Source organism: Ciconia boyciana, chromosome 10, assembly GCF_034638445.1.
Source record: "Ciconia boyciana chromosome 10, ASM3463844v1, whole genome shotgun sequence".
In the NCBI taxonomy this organism is placed as follows: Eukaryota; Metazoa; Chordata; class Aves; order Ciconiiformes; family Ciconiidae; genus Ciconia; species Ciconia boyciana.
The window spans coordinates 1,096,561-1,112,394 of NC_132943.1; the positions used below are offsets into that span (position 1 = coordinate 1,096,561).

Sequence of the window (15,834 nt, forward strand, 5' to 3'; positions counted from 1 at the left end):
ACAGAAGGCCAAGACTTGCAGCTTCCCACAAGTTTTTCTGAAGAGCAGCATGTATGCTCTTGAAGATTCCCACCATAATGCCACATTGGTATGTATGTAGAGCATCACATTTCCCGTTTACTTCATACTTGGGTCTCAAAAAAGACCAACTTCATCTTTCCTTTATACCGTGACAGGGAGGAGTAAAAGGGATAGGCAACAGACAAAAAACCCCATAGCAAGGGAAGTTTCTCAAAGGAAAGTTACTGTGGAGGCCTGGCCTCAAAGGCTACAGCACCTCCATGGAAACAGGGAGTACGAGTCCAGTCGGACGCCTCGGACCTCGCTGCCAGGAACAGCGAGCAGCTGCACCACCACCAGTACGCGGCTATAAAGAGTGCACCATGCCAGGGCGCTATGTACCACAGAGAGCCAGGCTGCCGCGGCCACCCCTGCACCTCCCCTTACGCTCGCTGCGGAGCGTGCGCTTGGCACCGCGGGGCAGCTGCCTCTCCCCGGCTCCAGCTCCCAAGGGGTGCAAGGCTCCCCGTCAGGTTTGTGGTCCACTGCCCAGCTGCATCGCACACGGGCTACTGCTGCAAGAAGAAAGCGAGCGCCCAGCGAGGAAGGCCTGCCGCGGGGGGACCCACTGGAGCACTCCCACAGCAGCCCGGCACCGCCGGCGCTGGGACAGCCACGTACGCTGGGATGCAGGCCTGTCACCTGCGGCGTCCCTGTCCCGTCGGTCTGGCACAAGTCTTGCAGGACAGGATGTGAGCAGTCTGAGAAACGTCCTATCACAGGAGCAGAGTGCCTCAGAATCAGACCCTATCCTGTAGGTTTAGCCCCCCCCCCCCCCCAATTAAAAAATAAAAACTAGCCATCAGCTAAACCCTACCACCTACCATCTGGTAAGACAACCTTCTATAATATCACTTCTACATACCTGAAAATGCCTATGTATACTCATGAAGTCATAATACAATATGAAATTCAGTATTGCACAAGAATTAAAGCGTGCAGCCGGAAAACTTGCACCGCCATCACCACACTCATGATCTCCTGCAAAATAAAAGTACTCAATCAACATCAGTTCACATACTGCCTATAGCTGCACGAAGCGTACGGTGATGGTGAATACGTTCACATCATCCAAGCACTCTGTGTACCACACATTTCTACCATGAGGTTTCTTCAAGTTGCTAGAATAACAACTCATCTTTCAGACTGCAAACTGGTGGCAGTCTTGAAGTAGTTTCACACACCTTACACATCAGCAAAGGAGTCACTTCAAATCAGAGTATGAAGCCCTTGCAAGTGCCTGTTCTAGGAACACAGTATGTTCTAGAATCCAAGGGAGTTTTAAAAGAACAACTTAGCATCTTCCAACAAGCCAGCTGACATGCCTGCAGAGATACCAGCTTTTAAGAAAACAAATGGAAGTGTAACCTTTCAATGTTTTCCCAAGTTCCTTAAGACAGGGTGATGGCTGAAGCACTTACCCCAGTTCAAGTAAACTCTTCAAAAGTTGATTAACTATGAACTAACCGAGAGCCACAGCTCAGCAGCTGGTGTTCGATGGCAAGCGCAGTCCAGCAGGCTCCTAGCCAAGCGCTGAGCACCTTCCACTGCGCAACAGGGCACCCTCCACCAAGGTCAAACCAAGCCTTCGGAGGGGCAGACCGCAGAACCAGGGCAACTGAAAGCACGGCCGACGCTCATCCTTGCTTCTTGTCGCCCGGCCTCCTTAAGCCTTTTCTGATATTTCATTTTGAAGAACAGGTGCATGCCTACCAGAGTTAAACCACGACATTTTCATTGAGCAGGGCTGAAAGAGCAGCACAAGGTATACAAACCGCTGACTAGAAGTCTCAGTGATTGTTGCCTACACCAGTTGACTTCTAAAAACAAAAATAAATGACTTCCAAAGCTGTCTGGGAAACTGCATTTTTAAGCAAGGAAAAAATGATCTTCAGACTGTATGTTCTACCGGGCCTTTTTAACAAGCATTTTATCAATATTTCAGAAAAAAAAAAAATCCAAGTTTCTAAAACTGAAGAAATAATGTAGCTATGTCTTTTATTCAGTTGACCTTTACTTCTTTAGTTATGGCTTAAAAACCCTTACTGCATCAACCAAAATCTAAAGTTTCCTCGTGAATCACACTAGAAATATCATTGCATAGATGAAGAAAAAAAGCACAAATTCCCCCAAAGTTGTGTAGTAGATTTCTAAGTTGTTTGTACAACAATGCTGCACAAACTTACGAAAGTAATCAGGAGGAATAAACGCAATGCTCACCACAATTCTGAGTTACATAGAGAGCGTTATGCTATTTTTCAGTAGTTTGAAATGTCTATTCTTCTGATAACTTTTTGTTAAAAAAACCCCTTCAGACAGAACATGCTCACGTACTGAATAAGAGCTGTACTGGGCCAGTGCTGGGAAATAAGATAATGACTAATATTACACCTGCTCTTCATGTTCAGAGAGCTACATCTCCTCCGTTTCCATCTCCCAACAGGCCTCTGCAAATCGCAGGCACAGACCCAAGGCTCCCGCTTCCAGCTGCTTCGGCTAAGGGAGCTCCCTGTGCCATTTCCTCCGTGCTTCCCACCGGGTATCAGCAACCTGCCACGCTAACATACCTTCCATAACCCCCCCGCCCTGCTCGTGTACTCACACGTGCTGACAGGCAACATTTTGCCACGGATGCCATAGGTTCTCATTCATTAACTAGAATAAACAGTAAGTTTTTCCAGATAAGAGAATTCATTTAAACAAACAACCAGCAAAAACAACAAAAGCCCCCATGCCCCCACAATGCTTACTTTGATCCAGAAAGCTCTGAAGCATCTGTCACCAGCTCTAACACAATACCATAGAGGCAAGTGAACAGATTTTATTTAACAGTTTCCTATACAAAATCTCTTTTAGGAACCCAACAAACTCCACTGCCAATTGCATGCAATAAATATTCCTTCATATGTATAAATAAAGGACAGTCAGTCTTCAGAAGTTAAGCGATTATCAAAATCAAATGAAAGTTCAACTCAAAATTGGTTTCTTGAAAATTTTGGATGAGATACAAAATCTTTAGATCGGTGTCTGTTTACCACAGTCTTTTGGCATACTAACCTTTTCCACCTTCAAATTCCTACCAGTTAAACTTTCTACCCTACAGAATCCAGTGCGAGCAACGCAACACACGCAGATGCCTGCAGAGCTCCTCCGGCACCTGGAAGTGCTGACACTTGGCCACGGGCAGTCGGGAGCCGAAACAGCCACGGCCTGCCTGTCCGCTTCGCCCACCTCCCAGAGCTGGCTTCCTCACATGAGGCCATACACAAATGTGCACTGATAATAAGGGGAAAAAAAGAGACCTCAGAGTACCTATATACCAGGCTGGAAACCGCAGCAGTACAGAAGCTGCTTCAAAAGCAACAAAGGCAATAACCTCGAAGGAGGATCAGGCTGGACAGCAGAGTGGCACTCACCTCTGTTGTCGCGGTTTAAAATCCTTAGAATACAAATGTGGTTGCCCACATACTCTTACAACTTGATCCGACTGCCCCGTAGCTTCCTCCCACAGATGAGCATGTTTTTTTTCACTGCACATATAACACACAGAGAGCTGTGACAAGCCTTTCTACTAACACAACCTGTTTACAGCAACATCAGTGGCGAGCTCTGTGCACTGCCACAGCGGGCATGAAGGTACAGGCACGCAGGGAATGGGGTTCAGGATCACTCCTGCAGTGGGACCTTATACCAGCGTCACCGTGGATACAGCTGTACTAACCGCACTGAAGTGAAGTTAGATATGCCACAGAGAACAATTTTGCCACTTTCATTATGCAAGATAACATACAAGATAAAGAAACTGGCAGGCTCAGTGCCCTCTATACAGGAGGGATTTCTAGCCTCAACCGTCAGCTAAGGGGCTACCCTCTGCTTGCCCGACAGCCGGGTATGTCTGTCATTAGCTCTACTCAGAGCTGATAGCCAGATTATATGCAATTCCCCGGAGAAAGGAACACTCCCAGGAGACCAGCTGCTCAAATTGCCACATAAATCTTGTTCACCATGGGTAAGAGAAGCTTATTCAGGGACAGGAAGGAAAATACGGCTTAACATAAGCCACTGCAACGCAAAGCTAGACAGGCATTCAAACCTACAGACGGTGCTTTTACACCTAAAACATCTCAATTTCATCCTGGGAACCCGCGAGCCCGTGTTTGCGAGGTATGAGCAGATGTATTGGGATTAGGCTGAATTGAGCTCGGGGCATTAGCAGGTAGTGCAGGCAGGCAGAGCCCCAGACAAACAGCCGGCAGAGACACCATCTATACGTGCCAGGCTGCTGTGTGCCACGCCGAGGCTCTGCCCCAGACACGTCAGTGGGGCCCTACCAGAGCATATTGCAACTTCTCCCTGCCCAAATGCTCCGGCTTCTTTCTGAAAGGAGCTGCATTGCATGTGGGGAATGACACGCAACACGGTCTCCTCTAGACAGGAGGACGGCTTAAACACTGCCCCAGTGTTTTTTGGTTGTACACACAACCAAAGAGAAATTAGAGGCTCTCTAAACATACACTTGTGGGGTTTTTCCTCAAGTTCTGTCTGCACCAAGCAGGACAAACCAGAGCGCAGAAGACGGAAGGGGAAAGAATGCGGTCCACACAGTTACGACAAAGGTTGTACACAGAGTGCTATGTACACAGAGAAGAGCCTACACTGAGAAATCCCTCATCTTTTGCAAGTAGGTGATAAAACTTGACTCTCTTCCAAGCTGAGATCAATAGCTTGTGATGGAAACTGGATTTTATTTTAATGAAAATTATAATAGCAAACAGCACAAGAAGTGATGCAGTCAGAAATAAGTCATCTTTCCATAACACAAATATTTTGAGTCACCTTTAAAAATGGCTCAAACAGCATATAGTGCTTTAATGCTGTAAGTGCCACCTGACACTGTAAATCCATATGTTAAGCCTTACCCTTAGTTTCAATGCAGGTCATAAATGGCACCCTTTGGACCCATGCCCTCGATTCGAGGGTGGGCTGAAGCCCCCGACAGGCTCTGGAACAAGCTCAGGCAGGAGCAAGGAGCCCTTGCCTGGCACGGGAGGAGCCAGCAGCATGCCGTGAGGAGTGGGTACTGCGTACAGCATCATCTGTGCAAAGAGTTACAACCCACAGGGAACACTTCTCAGCGAACCAGCTGAGTATTGGTAAAGATTCACAGGGACACTAGCTCGAACCTCTAGCCATTAAAGGACTTTTGATAAGAAGAAATAGGCTTTAAACTTAAGAAAACACAAAGGGGAAAAAAAGAATCGCTAGTTACATGAAATGGAAACTACACAAAAGATTTATCAGGACAAGTTCATGCTTTCAGTTTCCAAAAGTTAAAGAAGTTAATACAAACTGTCATCCCAGTAGGAACCGCTCCCTCCTGCCGTGCATTTCTTAACCAGCAATTCAGAGTCGCGCTTACTTTGAGGTAAAGCAGCATCAGCAGTCACTTCCATAGGAAGCTCCCACTCCAGAGTCCAGGCTGGTGACCGGCGACCCTGCCTCAGTGAGGTCCCCGACTGAACCTCAGAAGCTAAAGGGTCCTGGACCTCCTGCACCGCAGGCTTCATCAACGAATGCATTTCTTAAAGGCAGGATTCTTCTGCTTCACTTTCAGCCCCACATTTAAAAACCAGAAAGCACACAAAACGCAACTTACATCCTGTCTTTTAAAGAGGGGATTTCAACACCCGCCTTCAGCAGATGCTTCCAAATAACACGACGGACATCTGCCACCCCGCAGTTCTCGTTAGCCCGATATAAATCCTAGGAATGACCTGCCTGCCTTACTTCCTGTAATGCCCAGCCCAGGTAGCTGCAAGACTGTTGGCTGGATCTTATTTTGAGTTGTGTAACTCTGCACAGCCCAGAGCGCAGAGGCACCTACCAGGGCTCCCGCTCCCACCCAAGGAGGCCAGGTGACTGAAATGGAAGTCCTGCAATCGCTGGCGTTGCTGTACTCAGGTACTTTCTAATTATTACAATATTGGGCTGGATCTAAGCAGCGCATGGCCGAAGTTGGGGGAAAGAATGAGAGGAATGAGGGAAGAGGGAGGGAAGAGGAATGGTGGAAAATTCAGATGCAGAATCGCGAGTTAGAGATCAAAGAGAGATGACTACTTTCGCAAAAGTGAAGAGACAGATGGATACAAACTGTAGAGCTTAGCAATAGGAGTGTGTGACGCCCTGTATGCTGCCATCAGACATGGTGTATGAGACGCAAAACCTGTTAAATTAAGAGAAGAAATCCAATCTGTTATGTTGTATATCTGTGTGCTTTATGAGGCCATTACCATGGAATCTGGGTGCTTCACATTCCATTCTAAACGAACACATCTAATAAAGTGAGTCACTCAATGGAAGACTTAAAAATAGAAAACTTATAATCATCACCACTACAGTTTGCATAACTTGCCATTGGCACAGTAGCATTGTCTAATTCAATCTTTCTCCTTCCTTCCAAAAGCTCCTCAGGTGAGTTTTGGATGATGAGAGCCCCAGACTGATGTCCCTCTAGGCTGAGCCACCTCTGCTTCTCCAAACAGCTAAAGTCGCTACCCTCAGCTCCCTCTAATTTGGCTTTTGATCCTTCTTGCAGGACTACTCAAAAGGTGGCCACCGTGACGGCGCACAGAACTGCAGTAAGACAGGCACAATTAGGATCCTTACTGCGGGTAACTCAAGCGTTTAAAGCTGTACTGTTCTGAGAGCATGTCATTGGCAGTTTATGGGTGTGTCAATGCAGGAAGTGGCCAAATAACAAGAAAAAGGGGATGTAATCAGAAAATAATCCTATTAGCACCCCCCTTAACAAGATCATCTACCAGCTCTCCTACAGCTTTTCTTGTTTGCTTTTCTAAAAGACTGAAGTGGTTAATACTAAGTTACATAGGATGTCAGACCATACTAACCAAAGCAAGCATTTTAGATGCAAGTGATTAAAGCTTAAACCAACCAAAACTGAAGATGCTTCCCCTGCAGCACTCCTAGCAGTCACCAAGCACCTCTCTCCTCAGTTGCTCTGGGTCTAATCTCCTAGGCTGCCCTGCACTACTTGTTACCTAACCAGCAATGACAGCAAACAAGAAAAGAAAGCAGCACACTTTGAATGGCAACCAAAGCTTGTTATCTACCTCGCCAGCAGAAGTCTGGGCCACTGACTCATGCACTTGTGACTTCTACCTGCCATTACTGTAAGCCGTATCTATAATGAAGCCACACACCAAGAAAGAGTTCCAGTGGGTACAAAACACGGCTGAAACACCATGGCAGAGTCCACCCTCCCGATCCTCTCCCAAAGCCTCCAATGGTTACTTCGGGTTCTTAAACACAAGTTACGGCACTTTAATTAAAGTAATTATCCAAGAACTACCTCACCAAGCAAGCACAGAAACATAACCCACAATATCTAGACAGCTCACAGGGTTACAAGGCCCTTTAAGCCACAGACCACACCACAAATTTTTAAGTTCCCGTACATAGAACTTAACACCCAAAAACCCCACAGGCCACCCTGACTAACAAGTGGAAGCAAAGCAGCAGTTCACCATACGGGGAAAATCCTTCCCACACTCCAGTACAGGCAACTAGCTCGGCTATCATGCCCAAAAGTAGTTGCAGTGCTTGTCATGCACAAAAATAAAGGAAAAACAAAGCAAAAAATAGGCGTACTATCCTCATTCCTTCTCTTGGTCCCCGCTGCTTCAAACTACTTAATTTGCTTTCTGTACTCGGGTGACCAAGATCTTCCCACCCAGCATTAGATGATCTCCCAACTGCTTTAAGCTGTATCCTACAAGGAACAAACTTTTTTGGCTTCTCTTTCCATCATTTGTATTTTTAACCTAACCACTTTTTTCTGCTGTTTCATTACCCTCCTACAAAAAAAAAAAAAGTCTTACAGATAATGAGGGGAAAAGTCCCATTTGTAAATCTTCCTTGGGATTTCAGATAGTAGTAATTCTGCCAGAGAAAGCAGCACGTTTCTGAGAATGAGCAATACTCACAGACAATGATGGCTGCACTCCCAAGCACTGTACCTAAGAACTAACAGGAATACAAAGAAACACTGAGGTCGTGAGTATTTTGAGCTTTCCCACCATACATCATAATATACTTATCAAGGTTTGTGATAAAAGTATTTAAATTCCCTCCTGTCCTATTGAAAGATTACTTCAGAATCTGCCATTCAGGGAGCGGGAAACCTAGTCTCTGGCCTCATTACTGACTACGTGTATGCAGGATGATTTCCATACTTTTTTGCTCTTGTGCCAACATTGTTTTCAGCTTAAATAGTAATTCTTGATTTCTGTATTAGTGGGGGTTAATATCAGCCATAAAACCCACCACACACACACAATACAAACTTGCAAATATTGTAAACCAATTAGTGTAATTAGAAAGAAATGTTCCTGCTAGAGACAGTTAATTTATAGCTGTTCACCCTTTTTTCTGATATTCTTCATTCCCCTCATATTTAATGCAGATCTTTGATTAGACAGTCTACCAATTCAGCTTGATCCTATACTGAACTGTATCCACAGTTTTCTTCCCCCTGCCCCTAGTCAAACACTAAAGGAGAAAGGATTAGAAAATAACATGTTTTGTTTATTACAAGACTGGACATAGACCTGCATACACAAACAGGGACCTGCTCAAAAAATAACTACCAGTTAGGTGATTACTTAGGTGTGTCAAGGAAGTAGCCTAGTTTTATATACTGGAATAAAGATTGAGACCTGATAGTACATGCTAATCTAATCCCAGAGGAGGGGCATGCATTCAATATCATTTTGAAATCCGAATCAACACTTGGTTTGAGAAACACTTTGCTAAGCAAAAAAGGCACAGTCCAAGACTTTGTACCCAGCCACCAGAGAAATGGCAATCTGGGCTCCGTCAGCATTACCAGGACGTAACTCCGGGCGAGTTCATCTGGCATTTGGAAGCCCCTCTTGAGACAGAGCCACACATTCGCTTGGGAATCTGGCTCAAAGAAAGTTATTTAGGGATACGAAATGTTTCTAAAAGCAATACCGTGATACTGTAGAAAAGTTTATTACAAATTGTTTGTTCATTATGTAATACAAATTGTTTCCTAAAATAATGCTTTTAGAAGCATCATCTACATTAGCAAGAGCTGTGGCACAGCTGCGGTGGACCCCTAAAGCAAAACGGCTGTTGCTGAGAACGCAGCCCCCGTGGCCTCTCTACTCTGCATCGTTTACTCCCAGGCAGCTCCAGTCTGGACCCACAAGTACCCATGAAGCAGCTGAAGCACACAAAGCCTTCCTTCTTTAAAGGGTGATCTTCCCACTTCTGTCCGATCTGCTTCAGAATTTTTTTTTCCAGCCTCCAATTTTTATTTCTTGTTCATTTCCCGTTTTACCCAGCACTCAGCTCTTCAGTGGTCTCCCACCCTCCCGAGAGCACCCAACACGGAAAGGGGACAGGCATGTGCCCAGCCATCTGCGCCCTTCTGGAGGCAGAACTCTGCGGTCTTGCTCCGTCCATGAGCTCACGTCAGCTGCAGCGGCACACCCACAATGATAAAGCTAAACCCTGGAAAAATGCAAGCTCAAACTACAACCGGAAGGCCAAGCAATATACGGGAGATTAACTAATTTATACAGCTAGGCTATCAGACCTCTGGGTTAGACTGAGTGCAGCATAGGCCCATATATTTTAGAAAAGGTAAAAGAATTCTTTAAGTCCTGTTTGCCAACATGTAAACAAGCACAATGATAAAAGTAAGCCATTGCTTAGCAGAGCTACTTGCAAATGCAAACCCTTGTTTTAAAACCATCAAGATATTTACATGGGAAAGTAGAAAGTAACAATTGCAAACTGACTGTGAAAAAAGCACATTTCTTAAATATTCGCTAAAGCTTGCAGAGACTTGTGTGAAGACAAAGTAGGTAGCAGAAAGGAACCTGTATGAGCTTTCATTTGGAAAACTGGTTTGCATTAACGGCCTTTGAACCTACCACATCCATCCAGCTTCCCAAATGTCCATTAGTGACAGACTACCAGGTAGAAATGGATCTCTAGAGAAAATATGACATTATGTAATAAGGGCCTAGCTCAAAGTTATTACTATGCTCCTCTGCACACATACATGCGCACACATATAATTAAGCAAAACAAAGTGTATATCCATATACATGCAGCCAAAGTAACACTATAAATTACACATAAGGTGCGTGTATAATTTTTCATGCACATGTGTGCCTACTCAAAACTTTCATCCAAAGTTGGACTAAATAAAATTGGTAAATGGCTAACGTTAAAATTAATAATATTCTCCTTATGGCTATTACAGAAGAGCCAATACTGGATTTTGCCTTAGCTATCAACCCTTAAAGATCTTGAAGGATCGGATTGAATCTTTATTAACTAGTCGTCAGTCCCTGCTCATCACTAAACACTTCTGAGGAACCATACCTACGAGTAAGCGAGAAAAAGAAAAGGCCTGATTAACTTAAATTAAAAATACACCACACTCCTAACAGCTGCGTCTCCAAGCTTGCTTCTTATCCACGGTCAGAAGATTATCTTACAAAGGGACTTCAGAGCCTTCAGGCCAACGACAGCGTAATTACACTTGGGCAAACCTCTCATGCAGGGAAACTTTCTGGGTGGAAACCCCATCGCAGAACAGCAGTCATGGTTCAAAGAAGGCTCAGCACAGAAGCAGACTGCAAACACAGAGAATGAAAATAAGACAGACAGAGAAGTCTAGCCACGACCTGAGAACCACTAGAAGATAAACGCAAGAATCTGCAGTGGTAACAGATTCACATGTCCCCAGCACTCCCAAGTCTTCAAGAGAAAGTAGTCCCTGCCTCCGCAGCTGCCCTGCACGTAGCTGGAAACCGACTGCGCCTGGCAAGCCTGGAGATGCGTTCCGACTGCTGCTCCTGCCGTACATTCAACGCCTTTGCCCCTCGAGAAAGCTCAGCACAGCTGCAGCAGGCACAGCGCTCTGAAGCGAGGGCCTCTTAGGCAGAAGAGACATTGGGAAGCGCGACCAGGAGCAGGGCAGAGAAGAAAAGTGCAACTACTTCAGAGTGGAGAAGGGAGAGCCCCCGCTTCCCAGCAGCGGGTGGAAGGGAGCTCCCTTCCAATGCGCCTTTACGACCAGCTTACAGTAAATAGTAAATAAAAGCTCAGCAGGTAGTAAATTTGGCTGTTTTAAACTCAAGGTCTCCACACACACGCATTTATATCTTTTCCTGTAGTAATGGGCTTACAAACGTTTACTTAAGTGATCAGCTAGAAGAGATAAGAACTCAAAAAAGTTTAGGACTGCCGTGCTACACCGATACACTCTCACCCCAAAACGGTCCCATGAAAACTTTCAATGCAAGTGAGAAGTAACCTTTTCCATTCTCTAAAGTTCAGTGTAACTGCAGCTACGCTATTCTTTGCCCAGCATTCACAGTTCTTTAATAATAGGAGATGCTGTATTCTACCAGCTCTATCCAAGAAAGAAAATCTAGTGACAGAGTTCTACAAAAACTCCTATTTGTTATATACAGACGCCTACACACGTGCAAACAGCTATCCATAAACAGAGAGAGGCACTGGGGCTGTATCTCTGTTCATGAGGACATTCTCGGGGAGCTCAGCCCCTGAGCAGGGTGACAACACACGGACAAACGGGACAGCTGCCAAGGACTTTATACTGCTTCCATAAAACAGCCACGCGCTCAATTTTTTGGTCACGCTTTCCATCCAAAAGCTTAAATACAACAGAGGGGAGGGGGCTGGGAGCCCTTGGTAGAGCCGAGACTTACTGTACTTTGCAAAAGTAAGATCTGGAAAAGAAGAGAGACAGTAATGATGCTACAGATTTATAATAATGGCAACTTCCGAGTTCAGCCCGAGGCTACCACACGCGTGTCCAGCACAGAGCACACACCGACCCGCTCTCCCTGACCGCAGCACAGCACCCGCTCTCCCAGCGAGCGCCCGGAGCCGCTCCCGCAAAGTCACCCCGAGGCGGGGACCGCTCCCGTCCCGCAGCCGGGCCCAGGTGCGAAGCCCTGGAAGCCGCGCCGCTCCCCTCCGCTATCAACCCCCCCTCCCCAAAACCGAAAGCCACTTACTCGCTCCAGGCGCCCGGGCGAGCCCGCGTCCCTCTCCGCGCTGCTCGTCGGCCGGCGGGAGGAGACGTGGGGGGGGGGGCGGCCGGCTTCCTTGCGCGCCTCCTCCAGCCGCGGCACGCCTCGCTTCGCCTCCGGCGGCTCGCCAGCCCTCCCCCGCTCCGCCTTAACCACCAGCGGCGCCTCCCCGCCCTGCCCTCCGCCTCAGCCGGCCGCCAGGCCGCGGCCGGGCCTAACGGCGGGCCGGCTCTCCTCAGGAAGGGGCGCCGCGCTAGGCCCCGCCGCTGGGGCCTGTTCCCGCCTTCCCGCTCCGGCGCTGAGGAGAGCGGCGCGCCCGCCTCACCCCGGGCTATATTTAGGGCCGTGCCGGCCCCTCCTCCGGCTCGGGCTGCGCGGGCGGCGGAGCCAGCCCCACGCGTGGGCCTATGGCCTGTGGGCCTATGGCCTATGGCCCACGCGTGGGGCTGGCTCCGCCGCCCGCGCAGCCCGAGCCGGCGGGCGGGGGCAGCTCAGGCTCCTTTGGACGCTGACATTGTGGTTTCTTGGGGTTGTTTGCCCTTGCCTTTGAACCGGGAACTGGCGTTTGATTGAATTTATCATCTTCATTTCTGAGGAATTCTGGCGGTGGTTCACTTTTGGGTCACAGAGAGGTTTCCTCCTTAGAAATAAACGGGGAACAGATCCATTACGTTATATTAATATATATTAACGCATGTTATCTTAATGTCCATTTACCTACCGCAGGTCCTTCCCTGCTTGCCTAGCGGGCTAAAGCGCAGTGCAGTGGAGAGAGAGAAGGCCTTTCCAACACACCTGTTGATCAGTGTTAGAGCTGTCATATTCACAACCTGGATGGTTCACAGAGGAAATCCTAGACCAGAAAAATACGAAGTCTCTGAGGGTCCACCTTTGACAAAAACAGTGCGTAATGGAGGTATAGAGCCAGATTCAAATCTCTCTTTCAGTTGTCCTCTCCAGTGGCTTCAGTATGGCATGAAGCGGTGGCTGCCTCCCAGTGACTTGATATATCCTACCAGCTCTCTTACGTGAACTGAAACTTCTCATGAAACCCCGCTGAGCTCCCCATTTCTACCGGACTTGGCAGAAGCGCAGTTTAGCAGTTAATCCAGGTCTTCATAGACTAGAAGGCAGGCTTTCCACCTGCAGGCAGGCTGCACAGCTACGCTCTGGCCGATGGTCTGTGTCGTACGGTTTAGTTTTAGGTGGTCCTGCAAGGAGCAGGGAGTTGGACTCGATGGTCCTTAGGGGTCCCTTCCAACTTGAGATATTCTGTGATTCTATGATTCTGCCCCTCTGGGGCACAGCTAATGGAGCCCAACGCAGGGTGACACTCACACCGTCACGGAGAGGAAACTTGCAGCACAAAGTGCTGGGACAGGATGGATCTCACTTTGGTTTTGCAGCAGAGTATGCAGGCTTGCTTTTTTCTGTTGGGAGCTTCCTGAACTGAAAGCTTTCCAATTCTTTACCTCTCCAAAATAGCAGATTTCCAATCTTGAACTTCCCTGGGCACTTGCTGTGTAAGGCTTATAAGTGAGTTGCTGACTGGATGATACCTTGAGACATTTTGTGTATCCTCAGTCTTCTTACTACTTTCTGTTCTGTGCTACCAAGTGACAAGACTTGGAAGAGGTGCTGCTGAGTTCCGGTCTCTAATAGTCCTCTTTGTTTCTCATCCTGGTTCCCACCCTCCAGGCTCCTAGGGACACAGCTAACAAACATAGCTATGTTTTTTGGGGGAATCATCTGGAGATTCCTGCCTGTTGCTTCTTTTGCAGTGAGAAAGCCAGACACACATTAGTAATATGCCAGGATCTTCCTCCCCCTCCAAAACTCATTGCTGAACTTTTGCTGTGCTTTTCCCTGCAAATTTACATTTTTAGTGTGCTGCAGTTATGATTCCACAAGCGTTTGGGATCTCCTTTTCCATGCTGGACCACAACACGAGCTGCTCGTGTGACTATTTATACCCATAAGCCCGTCACGAGTCTGTCTTTGCCTGTACACTGCCTCTGTCAGTTGCCCGATGCAGTCAGTGTCACACACGCGGGACCCCTACGCACCCAATGCACTGTAGTGTCCATGGTTCCCTGCTTTCCAGGCATACAGGGATCAGCTGTGTCTACCCATGCTTCTTGGCTGTCTCCCAGAAACTGCTTTTATTGCTGTTCTTCCGTGCGCACTGCTTAGTCGACATGCTTTACGGGCAGCATGAGACGTGTTTTCTATCAGGCACAGAAAAACAACCTGCTGCTGCCATGAAGGATGGGGCACGTCTCCCTCCCACAGTGTCCTTCAGGCACGCTCCAGTCTCCCGTCAGCCAGCTAAATGTCAGCAACAGGTCCCATCTGAGGAGGCCGTAGGAACCTAATCCCTCCCCCTTGGGTCAGATATACCCAGATGAGCTAAATTGGAAGCTGCAATAATAATGTATGGCTATCAACTCCCTAGGTGGCATTTAAAGTCGGTAAACAACTGCAAGGGTTGGATTTCAGAAGTTTTGCGAAGTAAGTGATATTCAGGCCGCAGATGCTGGAAGCGGTTTTTATCCCAGACACATTAGGAGACATGGTAGTGCTCTTAAAAGGAAGTAAGATCTCGAGTGGCAGCTGGAATTAGCACACTCCATAGACATTCAGGCTTAGAATCCATGGGAATACCTCAGCTGAACAGAAAGAATGGAAAATGAAAGGAAAAACCCCCAGAAGTGGATTCATTGTTTTTTGGGGGTATGGTTTTGGGGTTTTTATTGGAGAGAGAGTGTGAGAAAGGAAGAGGAAGAATTGGGCTAGGAAAAAAAGGATTTGTATGCAATTTGTGGTGAATAATTTCAGCATGACCCAACACACACAAGTTCTAGATGTGAATACCTACCCCCTAACGTGGCACTAAATGCGCCGTTTCGTCCATCTATTAACAAATATTCAAAACGTCGTCATGAATTTGTTAGAACTGGGAAAATATCCTGTCCTCCCACCCCTCGAGGTTGTCGTCTACCCAGATGTGGCTGCATTGTCAGGATCAGTTTATGGTAATTTTGGATTGATTCAAAACAAGGCCGTGTATGAGTGTAAAATGTGTCTACATCCAGTTTCCAGGTGAACGTATTCTGCACCCCAGCACTTCTGCGTCTCATGAACTCTTCCAAACCAGCAAAATCTTAAAGGGGCTAGTAAATGAGAGCGCTGTACTACTCTTCTCATAAAAGGGAAATCCAAGAATGAGTGAAAACTGTTCTAAGGACCACATTTACCTGGCAATCTCCCTTTCCAGGAGAGGTTCTCCGCAGGTCCACGCTGCAGCTACCAACAAATGAGGGATGGGCCGTTCTTTCCTCCCTTGATGAGGCTTCTTTTCAGCTACAGCTGACTTGTTATCTTAGTTACTTTTCAACTGTGTTTTTATCTTAGTTACTGGTTGGTAAAGATTGGTCTTCATAAGTTTGAATAGTGAAAGATTTTTACAAGGTTAAGCAAAAAAATGAGATGCCTTAAAGTACCACAAAATTCGTCCCTCTTGAGTCTGTTTTTTATTTAATGTCTAGATGAAAATATTACCTCCCAAGTCTCCGTGCGTGTGGCCTGGTCCCTGGGACACCTGCCAAGGCAAGAATTTTAGATGCCCAAATCATGTGCTCAGCAGGTGTAA

General features: G+C 47.0%; 1 protein-coding gene across 1 annotated transcript in view; it reads right to left on the reverse strand.

Annotated features, from left to right (window-relative positions):
* Positions 1-12,511, reverse strand: part of GPD2 (glycerol-3-phosphate dehydrogenase 2) — a 62,615-nt gene extending 50,104 nt beyond the window's left edge. The window contains exon 1 of the mRNA XM_072874512.1: positions 12,168-12,511. The gene's annotated coding sequence lies outside the window, so the exon portion shown is untranslated. The remainder of the gene's footprint in view (positions 1-12,167) is intronic.
* Positions 12,512-15,834: the final 3,323 nt, after the last annotated feature.